The sequence below is a fragment of the Hylobates moloch genome, unplaced genomic scaffold, assembly GCF_009828535.3.
Source record: "Hylobates moloch isolate HMO894 unplaced genomic scaffold, HMol_V3 SCAFFOLD_6, whole genome shotgun sequence".
Taxonomy (NCBI): domain Eukaryota; kingdom Metazoa; phylum Chordata; class Mammalia; order Primates; family Hylobatidae; genus Hylobates; species Hylobates moloch.
The window spans coordinates 94,307,158-94,316,136 of NW_026652281.1; the positions used below are offsets into that span (position 1 = coordinate 94,307,158).

General features: G+C 45.8%; 1 non-coding gene across 1 annotated transcript; it reads right to left on the reverse strand.

Moving 5' to 3' along the window:
* Positions 1-3,557: 3,557 nt before the first annotated feature.
* On the reverse strand, positions 3,558-3,664 carry LOC116471997 (U6 spliceosomal RNA). The gene has a single exon (XR_004248925.1). It is a non-coding gene; the product is annotated as a U6 spliceosomal RNA (small nuclear RNA).
* Between the last annotated feature and the right edge of the window lie 5,315 nt (positions 3,665-8,979).

Consider the following 8,979-nt stretch of genomic DNA (forward strand, 5'->3'; position numbering starts at 1 on the left):
CACAGTACCATTCAGTAAACAGTGCACATACATAAAAAAGGCTATAATTTCAATATGTTTTCTAACTAGGAACATTCTGGCCTAGAATCCTACCTTCCTACCTCTATCAACCCAGGCGACAAGTATAAGCATCTGCAATGCTTAGAAGAGATTTTTTAATTTTAAATTTTTTTCCTTTTTTTTTTTTTTTTTTTGAGACGGAGTCTCGCTTTGTCGCCCAGGCTGGAGTGCAGTGGTGCAATCTTGGCTCACTGCAAACTCTGCCTTCCAGGTTCAAGCCATTCTCCTGCCTCAGCCTCTGGAGCAGCTGAGATTACAGGCACCCACCACTATTCTCAGCTGATTTTTGTATTTTTAGTAGAGATGGGGCTTCATCATGTTGGCCAGGCTGATCTCAAACTCGTGACCTCAGGTGATCCAGCTGCCTGGGTCTCCTAAAGTGCTGGGATTACAGGTGTGAGCCACCACGCCTGGCCTTACAAGAGATTTTAACAATTTCACTTCCATAAGTGTTTCTAAGAACAGTCTTTCCTATGAATTTTAACGTAAAGTGTACTCAGTGTATTAGTTTACTAACTTCAGTTTTGTCATATGCTGGCAAGCTCCTTAACATCTTGAAAGACTAGACGTTGTAAAGCAAGACTCATTTGACCCTTATATACACTAGATACACAGCAAAGTAAAATTAAATGCACAGACGTAAGGGACAACGGTCAAATGTTGTTCACCATAAACACTCTTGTATAAAGCCCTTTGAACTTTCTTCTCCTCCTTCCTCCCTGAACTAGCACAAATATAATAATGTGTACTGCTCAGAGAAGTGGCATGATCAATTTCTAAAAGACAATATTTCATATGAATTTTAACAAAAGGGTATCTACAAAATGTGTTATTTACTACCTCTACTTTTAACATACTTGGTCCACTTCTAAATATCTAGAAAGAGTAGATGTTTCAAATAAGGACTTAGGCTGGGTGCAGTGGCTCATGTCTGTAATCCCAGCACTTTGGGAGGCTGAGGTGGGCGGATCACGAGGCCAGGAGTTCAAGACCAGCCTGATCAACATAGTGAAACCCCATCTCTACTAAAAATACAAAAATTAGCTGGGAGTGGTGGCATGTGCTTGTAGTCCCAGCTGCTTGGGAGGCTGAGGCAGGAGAATCGCTTTAACCCAGGAGGTGGAGGTTGCAGTGAGCTGAGACTGTGCCACTGCACTCCAGCCTGGGTGACAGAGTGAGACTGGGTCTCAAAAAAAAAAAAAAAATTAAAAAAAAAATAAGGACTTAAGTTTTCCACTATAGACACAGTAATGTTAAATAAATGACACATGTCGCAGTGGTTATATCTGAAACTATCTTCTAAATAGGAATATTCTTGTTTCTTTTCTTTTTTTCTTTTTACTTTTTCACTTCCTTGTCAGTGCCAAGGAACATTCTGGTTTGAATCCTTCATTTCTTCCAACTCCTCTCCACCACCAATCTGGTGGATATAGGGACATGTGTCACTTAGAAGAGATGTTATAATTTCACTTCCAAAAGTCCTTTTCAGAAGACAGCTTTTCATGAATTTTAACACAAACTGTACAAAATGTGTTATTTACTAATATTTAGAGACTAGATATTATAAAATTAGGACTCATTTGTCCAGTATATACACAATACATACAGTACAGAAAAGTTAAGTGAAATGCATGTAACATATAGGGCAATGGATAAACTGAAATTTTCTATTTATTTATTTATTTGAGATGGAGTTTCGCTTTTGTCGCCCAGGCTGGAGTGCAATGGCACGATCTCAGCTCACTGCAACCTCCGCCTCCCGGGTGCAAGCGATTTTCCTGTCTCAGCCTCCCAAGTAGTTGGGATTACAGGTGCCTCCCACCTCACTCAGCTGATTTTTGTATTTTTAGTAGAGATGGAGTTTCGCCATGTTGGCCAGGCTGGTCTCGAACTCCTGACCTCAGGTGATCTGCCCGCCTCAGCCTCCCAAAGCACTAGGATTACAGGCATGAGGCACTGCACCCATCTGATAAGCTGAAATTTTCTAGTACACAGTAACAAAACACATTTTGCAATTTCTTCCCTCCTATCTCCCTCAACCCAATGAACAACTACAGAGATTATACTGTTCCCAGAGATTTCATATTAGAACTTGTCCACTGTATACACAGCACTGTTAAAATTGTACACATGTGGGCCGGGCGCTGTGGCTCATGCCTGTAATCCCAGCACTTTGGGAGGCCAAGGTGGGCGGATCACCTGAGGTCGGGAGTTCGAGACCAGCCTGATCAACATGGAGAAACCCTGTCTCTACTAAAAATACAAAAATTAGCCAGGCATGGTGGTGGGCACCTGCAATCCCAGCTACGTGGGAGGCTGAGGTAGGAGAATCGCTTGAACCCAAGAGGCGGAGGTTGCAGTGAGCCGAGACTGTACCATTGCACTCCAGCCTGGGCAACAGAGGGAGACTTCATCTCAAAAAAAAAAAAAAAAAAAATTGCATACATGTAACAATTGTTATAGGTTGGTGCAAAAGTAATTGAGGTTTTTGCATATAATTTGAGGTATCTTCTAAGTATGACCATCATGGGCTTGAACCATGTGCTCCTCACTTCCTTCTCTCTGTCATCAATCCAGTGGACTAGTACAGGCATGTGTAATGCTTACAGAGGTTGCACAAACTCATATCCAAAAGTCATTTACAGAGGACAGTGTTTCTTATGAATTTCAATACAAACTGTACAAAATGAGCTAATTTTACTAAGACTTGGTCATACGCTGGCAGCCTCTTTAACATCTAGAGACTATGTGTTGCAAAATTAGGACTCATTTGTCCATTACATACACTAGATACACAGCAAAACAAAATAAACAAAATGCGCAGAAAAACGGTGTCTGAAAATTTCCAAGTGTGAATGCACTAGTGTATAATCTTTTGCAATTCCTTCCCTCCCACCTCCTGCAAACCATTGAACAAGTATAGATGGTACTATCCTGCTCATAGAGGTGGTTTAACAATTTTATTTCCAAAAGATAATATTTCTTATGAATTTCAGCAAAAGATATTTACAAATTGATATTTTACTACCTCTATATTGAACATATGTTGGGTACTTGTAAACATCTACATGTTTCAGCCTAGATGTTTCAGGTAAGGATATTTGTACTCCATAGACACAGCAGTACTGAATAAACCTCATACATGAAACAATAGTTGCAGTTTTTTTTTCTTTTCTTTCTTTCTTTTTTTTTTTTCTGATACAGAGTCTGGCTCTGTGATCCAGGCTGGATCTTAGCTGACTGCAACTTCTGCCTCCTGGGTTCAAGCAACTCTTGTGCCTCAGCCTCCCAAGTAGCTGGGATTACAGGCATGCGCCAACATCCCCGGCTAATTTTTATATTTTCAATAGAGACGGGGTTTCACCATGTTGGCCAGTCTGGTCTCAAACTCCTGACCTCAGATGATCCGCCCACCTTGGCCTCCCAAAAAGCTGGGATTACAGGCATGAGCCGCTGTGCCTAGCCTGTTTTTTTTTTTTTTTCTTTCTTTCTTATTAGAAAATATGGGATGCTTCATGAATTTGCATGTCATCCTCGCACTGGGGCCATGCTAATCTTCTCTGTATCATTCCAGCTTTAGCGTATATGCTGCCAAAGTGAGCACAATAGTTATCATTTGACAGTGTCTTCAAAATATGAACATTCTGGCCTAAAACTGTTCCCTTCTACACCAACGCAGTGGGCTATAATGCTCAAATTTTCAGGTGACAATCTTTCCTAGGAATTTTAAAACAAAATGTACAAAATATATGAGTTTAACTCTACTTTTGCTTTTGTCATACACTGGCAACCTCTCTAACATCTAGAAAGAGTAGCTGTTGTAAATTAGGACTCGTTTCTCTTTTATGTGCACGATATACACAGATAAGTAAAACAAAATGCACAGACAGAAGGGCTAGTGGTTAATCTTGCTTCATTATAAACACAGTGGTGCAGAGTTCATTGCACTTTGAGAGGCTACAGTGAGCTTCCTTCTTGCCCTGAAGTGGTGCACAAACACGACGTGTACTACGCAAAAACATTCCATATGAATTTTAACAAAAGGACGCCTGTAACCCCAGCACTTTGGCAGGCAGTGGTCTGCGGATTGTTTGAGGTCAGGAGTTCAAGACCAGCCTGGCCAACATGGTGAAACCCCCATCCATCTCTACTAAAAATACAAAAGTTAGCTGGTTGTGGTGGTGCACACCTGCAATCCCAGCTACTTGGGAGGCTGAGGAAAGAGAATGGCTTGAACGTGGGAGGCAGAGGTTGCAGTCAGCCGAGATCGAGCCACTGCCCTCCAGCCTGGGCAGAGCGAGACTCTGTCTCAAAAAAACAGTTTTAGAAAATGTGATATTTTACTACCTCTATTTTAACATATATCAGGCACTTCAGAATGTCTAGAAAGACTAGATATTTCAAAAAAGTACTTTGCACTGTCAACTATATATAAAGTAGTGAAGAATAAAATGCACACACAGAACAATGATTATAATATGAAAACATCTTCTCCATATGACCTGCCTGGCATAGAACCTTCTCACGGTCTTCTGCTTCACGTCCCCTAACCCCCTGTACAAACGTGGACATGTGTCACTCTTGGTGCTTCTACATTTCAAAAAGTCATTTCCAGCGGGGGTGGCAGGATTGGGGTGGGGTAGCTCATGCTTGTAATCCCAGCACTAAGGGAGGCTGAGGCAGGAGGACTGCTTGAGGCCAGGAGTTCTAGGCCAGCCTGGGAAACATAGCAAGACCCTATCTCTGCAAAAAAATAAAAAAATAAAAATAAATTAACTGGTTATGGTGGCATGTGCATGTAATCCCAGCTACTCAGGAGGCTGAGGTGGGAGGATTGCTTGAGCACAGGAATTTGAGGCTACAGTGAGCTATGTTCGCATCACTGCATTCCAGCTTAAGTGACAGCAAAATCCTGTCTCAAAAAAAAAAAAAAAAAAAAGAAAAAAAAAGTCATTTTCAGGAGACATACCTCTTTATGATTTTTTAAAAAAACAAGTGGATGTTTACAAGATGTGTGATTTTCTAACTCTGTCATAGTTGGCAACCTCTTTACATCTAGAAGGACTAGATGTAGCAAATATTTTGTTTTGTTTTGAGACGGAGTTTCGCTTGTAGGCCAGGCTGGAGTGCAACGGCACAATCTCGGCTTGCTGCAACCCTCCTGGGTTTGAGCAATTCCCATACCTCAGCCTCTCAAGTAGCTGGGATTACAGGTGCCCGCCACCACACCCAGCTAATTTTTGTATTTTTAGTAGAGACGGGGTTTTACCATGTTGGCCAGGCTGGTCTCAAACTTCTGACCTCAGGTGATTTACCCACCTTGGCCTCCCAAAGTGCTGGGATTACAGGCGTGAGCCATTGTGCCTGGCTGCAAATGTTTCCTTTTTTCTTTTTCTTACTATTTTTAACAGAGGGTCTCGCTCTGCTGTGTTGCCCAGGCTCTAGTGCAGTGGCACGCTCATAGCTCACTGCAGCCTCTGCCTCTCAGGCTCAAGCATCCTCCCACCTCAGCCTCCTGAGTAGCTGGTACCACAGGTGTGTATCACCACACTTGGCTAAATTTTAAATTTTTTGCAGAGAAGGGAGTCTCACTATATTGCCTAGGCTGGTCGTGAATGTGCCTAGGCTGATCGCTCAAGCAATCTTCCCACCTTGACCTCCCAAAGTGCTGGGATTATAGGCATGAGCCACCAGCCCAGCCAAATTTTTTCTTTTAAAAAGTTGGGGGGCAAGTTGAGATTAGCTTTTTCATATTATATACACAGGCCTTCTGTGTATTATACACACAGCCAGTAAATCTTTCCAAAGGGTGGTAGGCATTTCCAGTTGGCCAAATGTGGTCTCTTATTCTACCATTTCTCTCTACCTATATTAAGGTCTGGTAGATTTGTTTGATGGCTGCTGACTCGTCCATCTGTGGTTGTCCTGCGCTCCCTCATCTCCTGGCTGGTTCAGGCCTAGGGAGGTCTTGTCCAATTGGGACAGAGCAGGTAACCCAGGATCCAGATCTGCGCGGCCCCATGGCCTACAGAGGTGACCAAGCCTGTGTCAGTAGACCCGCCTTTTCGCCTGGCCACACCTGTGCCACTCAAGGGCACTGTGTCCTAGCAGCTTGCAGGGGCTTCGCCTGGGCCTGGCAAGACTGGGCCAGGAGACCTGTTGGCTGGCATGGTTCAGGCTGGGAGAAGCTGCCACTGCCATCAAGTCACCCAGGTTGGGAGGGGTGAGAGGTTCCCTGCTGCCTGGGCAGCAGCACGGCGAGAGCTCTGGGTATCTGCAGTGCAGAGGCTGCAGCCTGTTCTGGGGACCCCCAGTTCATCTGCCAACCTGGAAGAGCTGGCCTCGTTCCGCTTCTCACCCGGCTTTCTGCTGGAACGTAAAATCAGTTTTTTGTTTTGTTTTGTTTTGTTTTTTTGGAGACAGGGTCTTGCTTTGTCACTTAAGCTGATCTTGGAACTCCTGGGTGACTGTGCCCAGCCAGAATCAGTTTTAACAAAACAATGTGCAAGTCCTTGGATTAGGCAGTCTGAGTGACCTTTGGGTTCAGGCGTTCATGGTGCCAAGTTCCATCACTTAGAACTTACTAGACACCATGCTCTGTTCTGCTGCATCCAGAGCTTCTCTGGGCCTCTCCCATTTGTTTCCTGCTGGCTCCCAGACAGACCCAGAGAAAACATTTCCAGAATGACCTCAGAAATGATTGCGGGGATCCTTTTCACCCATGGATCCAGGTGTGTGTGTATATATATATATATATATATATATGTGTGTGTATATATATATATGTGTGTGTATATATATGCGTATATATATATATGTGTGTGTGTGTATATATATATATATATATGTATATTGGATTCTCCTGGGAGGAAGGGTTTGGGAAGGTCAAACAATGAGGGGGTCCTGAGTCAAAGAAAGGTCCTGTCTTCACCTACTTGCTTACATCATCATTTGTATTGTTATTTAATATTAATTTTTATTTTAGAGACAGGTTCTTGCTCTGTCACCCAGGCTGGAGTGCAGTGGCACAATGCTAGCTCACTGCAGTCTTGAACTCCTGGGCTCAGGTGATCCTCCCGCCTCAGTCTTCCTATAGCTGGGACTATAGGCATGTACCACCATACCCAGCTAATATTTTATTTTAATTTTTTGTAGACATGGGGTCGCACTGTATTGCCTAGGCTGGTCCTGAACTCCCGGCTTTAAGTGATCCTCCCATGTCAGCCTCCCAAAGTGCTGGGACTACAGGCATGAACCACTATGCCCAGCTGTATTGTTGTTTTAAAATTACTTTGACCACAGCTGGACATTCTGCTGAAATTATGAAAGCTGTTCTGTGGTCACCAGGGATCAATACAGACAAAGCTTTCCTGCTAAGTAACCAACTCTTCTCAACCAAAAGCCTCATGTTCCCATCTCAATCTTTTTTTTTTTTTTTTGGAGACTGAGTCTCCTCTGTTGCCCAGGCTGGAGTGCAGTGGCGCGATCTAGGCTCACTCAGCCTCCCGGGTTCCAGTGATTCTCCTGCCTCAGCCTCCCAAGTAGCTGGTGGGACTACAAGGGCATGCCACCACGCCTGGCTAATTTTTTGTATTTTTAGTATTGATGGGGTTTCACTGTGTTAGCCAGGATGGTCTCGATCTCCTGACCTCATTATCCGACCGCCTCGGCTTCCCAAAGTGCTGGGATTACAGGCGTGAGCCATGGCACCCGGTCTTTTTTTTTTTTTTTTTTTTTTTGAGACAGAGTCTCACTCTGCTGTCCAGGCTGGAGTGCAGTGGCGCCATCTTGGCTCACTGCAACCTCTGCCTCCTGGTGAGAGGTGACAGCATGCTGGCAGCCTTCGCTTACCCTTGGCGCCTCCTCGGCGCCCACTCTAGCTGCGCTTGAGGAGCCCTTCAGCCCGCCGCTGCACTGTGGGAGCCCCTTCCTGGCATGGCCGAGGCCAGAGCCGGCTCCCTCAGCCTGCGAGGAGGTGTGGAGGGGGCACAGGTGGGAACAGGAGCTGCGCACGGCACTTGTGGGCCAGCTAGAGTTCCGGGTGGGCGTGGGCTTGGCGGGCCCCGTGCTCGGAGCGGCGGGCCGGCCCGCCGGCCCCGGGCAGTGAGGGGCTTAGCACCCGGGCCAGCAGCTGCGGAGGGTGCGTAGGTACCCCAGCAGTGCTGGCCCACCGGTGCTGCGCTCGATTTCTTGCCGGGCCTTAGCTGCCTCCCCGCGGGGCAGGGCTCGGGACCTACAGCCCGCCATGCCTGAGTCTCCTCACCACGCCACCGTGGGCTCCTGCGCGGCCTGAGCCTCCCAGACGAGCACCACCCCCTGCTCCAGGGCGCCCGGTCCCATCAGCCGCCCAAGGACTGAGGAGTGCCGGCGCATGGTGGGGGACTGGCAGACAGCTCCACCTGCCGCCCCGGTGCGGGATCCACTGGGTGAAGCCAGCTGGGCTCCTGAGTCTAGTGGGGATTTGGAGAACCTTTGTCTAGCTAAGGGATTGTAAATACACCACTCAGCACTCTGTATCTAGCTCAAGGTTTGTAAACACACCAATCAGCACCCTGTGTCTAGCTCAGGGTTGTGGAGGCACCAATCCGCACTCTGTATCTAATCTGGTGGGGACTTGGAGAACCTTTATGTCTAGTTTAGGGATTGTGAATACACCAATCAGCACTCTGTGTCTAGCTCAGGGTTTGTAAATACACCAATCAACACTCTTATCTAGCTAATCTAGTGGGGACATGGAGCACTTTTGTGTCTAGCTCAGGGATTGTAAATGCACCAATCAGCACCCTGTCAAAACGGACCAATCAGCTCTCTGTAAAACAGACCAATTGGCTCTCTGTAAAATGGACCAATCAGCAGGATGGGGGTGGGGCCAGATAAGAATAAAAGCAGGCTGTCTGCGGTAGCTGTGGCAACGTGTTT